The 2,744-nt window shown below is 35.8% G+C and overlaps 1 protein-coding gene across 4 annotated transcripts in view; it reads left to right on the top strand.

Annotated features, from left to right (window-relative positions):
- Positions 1 to 2,744, top strand: part of ZMAT1 (zinc finger matrin-type 1) — a 40,618-nt gene that overhangs the window by 5,444 nt on the left and 32,430 nt on the right. The window lies entirely within an intron of this gene.

Here is a 2,744-nt window from a genome sequence, read left to right as displayed (position 1 = left end):
TCTATTTAGGTCTTCTGCCCATTTTTGGATTGGGTTGTTTTTTTCTTTAATATTGAGCTGCATGAGCTGTTTATATATTTTGGAGATTAATTCTTTGTCCGTTGATTCGTTTGCAAATATTTTCTCCCATACTGAGGGTTGTCTTTTAGTCTTGTTTATGGTTTCCTTTTCTGTGCAAAAGCTTTGAACTTTCATTAGGTCCCATTTGTTTATTTTTGTTTTTATTTCCATTACTCTAGGAGGTGGATCAAAAAAGATCTTGCTGTGATTTATGTCAAAGAGTGTTCTTCCTATGTTTTCCTCTAAGAGTTTTCTAGTGTCCGAGCTTACATTTAGGTCTTGAATCCATTTTGAGTTATTTTTGTATATGGTGTTAGGGAGTGTTCTAATTTCATTCTTTTACATGTAGCTGTCCAGTTTTGCCAGCACCACTTATTGCAGAGGCTGTCTTTTCTCCATTGTATATCTTTGCCTCCTTTGTCATAGATTAGTGGACCATAGGTGCATGGGTATATCTCTGGGCTTTCTAACTTGTTCCATTGATCTATGTTTCTGTTTTTGTGCCAGTACCGTATTGTCTTGATGACTGTAGCTTTGTACTATAGTCTGAAGTCAGGGAGTCTGATTCCTCCAGCTCCGTTTTATTCCCTCAAGACTGCTTTGGCTTTTCGGGGTCTTTGTGTCTCCATACAAATTTTTAAATGATTTGTTCTAGTTCCGTAAAAAATTCCATTGGTAATTTGGTAGGGATTGCATTGAATCTGTATATTGCTTTGGGTAGTATATTCATTTTCACAATATTGACTCGTCCAATCCAAGAACATGGTATAGCTCTCCATCTTTTGGTATCATCTTTAATTTCTTTCATCAGTGTCTTATAGTTTTCTGCATACAGGTCTTTTGTCTCCCTAGGTAGGTTTATTCCTAGGTATTTTATTCTTTTTGTTGCATTGGTAAATGGGAGTGTTTCCATAATTTCTTTTTCAGATTGTTCATCATTAGTATAGGAATGCAAGGGAGTTCTGTGCATTAATTTTGTATCCTGCAACTTTACCAAACTGATTGATTAGCTCTAGTAGTTTTCTGGTGGCATTTTAAGGATTCTCTATGTATAGTATCATGTCATCTGCAAACAGTGACAGTTTTACTTCTTCTTTTCCAATTTGTATTCCTTTTATTTCTTTTTCTTCTCTGATTGCCGTGGCTAGGACTTCCCAAATTATGTTGAATAATAGTGGTGAGAGTGGACATCTTTGTCTCGTGCTAAGTCCCACTTGATCATGGTGTATGATCCTTTTAATGTGTTGTTGGATTGTTTGCTTGTATTTTGTTGAGGATTTTTGCATCTCTGTTCATTAGAATTAATTATTAATTCTCTTCATTTGGCAGGGTGGGGAATGTCTGGAGATAGGTTAATGACCATTTCTTAGTTTTTGGCCCTCTGTCTGTATTAGGTGTCAGTATGTGAAAATACTGACTAAGCATCTAGATTCATAAGCATCTACTATATTCATTACATACATCTGTTAGGATATGAACTTTGATTCTTTTCTGTCTGAAACCAGTTTTGCAGGTCCATTCACATTTGCTAACCTTTCAGAATGAAGGGCATGGTGACTTTCTGAAGCAAAATAGCTGTCATGGGATCAAGTAAATTAATTAATTTAGACAGGACTTGAATTCAGTTTCTGAATTCACAAACATGACTCCTGAGCTAGCTAGCCACAGACTGCTTATGATTATGAAGGTCAAGGACTTGGTTTTAATAAAGACAAAGTAAATATTAAACATATAATGTACTCCCAATTATTTTAATTCTGTTACATTTTATAATTGTTAATATGCCCTGAGAAAGCCTTCATTATTTTTTTGATTGCGATAATCTGCGTAAATAAAACTTGCCAAATTCATAGTTCAGTTACTAATTTTGTAATCTGAGAAAGTAAGGATACTAGATGGCATTAGAGCTATGAGTGTTCATAATGCTGACAAGCATAGATGTGCATTTCTGGCACAATTAATATATCTGAAAACTTCTTAAATGGAGTGTGACCTTTAGGGAAAAAAACAGTTAAAACTCCTTTGGCAAGGTTAACACCATCAGTTGCCTAGTGTCCAGTAACTTAGTGTTGAGCTCTGCTCATTCTTTCCTAAGATTATGATGGTATTAAAAGATTGCAAAGGTCAAATTAGCTATTTGTTAAAAATCTTTTTTTTTACATCTTTATTGGAGTATAATTGCTTTACAATGGTGTATTAGTTTCTGCTTTATAACAATGTGAATCAATTATACATATACATATGTTCCAATATCTCTTCCCTCTTGCATCTCCCTCCCTCCCACACCCCCTATCCCACCCCTCTAGGTGGTCACAAAGCACCGAGCTTATCTCCCTGTGCTATGCGGCCGCTTCCCACTAGCTATCTATTTTACGTTTGGTAGTGCATATATGTCCATGCCACTCTCTCACTTTGTCACAGCTTACCCTTCCCCCTCCCCTCAAGTCCATTCTCTAGTAGGTCTGTGTCTTTATTCCCATCTTGCCCCTAGGTTCTTCATGACATTTTTTGTTCTTAGATTCCATATATATGTGTTAGCATACGATATTTATCTTTCTCTTTCTGAATTACTTCACTCTGTATGACAGACTCTAGGTCCATCCACCTCACTACAAATAACTCAATTTCGTTTCTTTTTATGGCTGAGTAATATTCCATTGTATATATGTGCCACATCTTCTTTA

Source organism: Physeter macrocephalus, chromosome 21 (genome assembly GCF_002837175.3).
Source record: "Physeter macrocephalus isolate SW-GA chromosome 21, ASM283717v5, whole genome shotgun sequence".
In the NCBI taxonomy this organism is placed as follows: Eukaryota; Metazoa; Chordata; class Mammalia; order Artiodactyla; family Physeteridae; genus Physeter; species Physeter macrocephalus.
The sequence above is the reverse complement of the archived record's forward strand: the minus strand, read 5'-3'. Positions and strand labels throughout refer to the sequence as shown.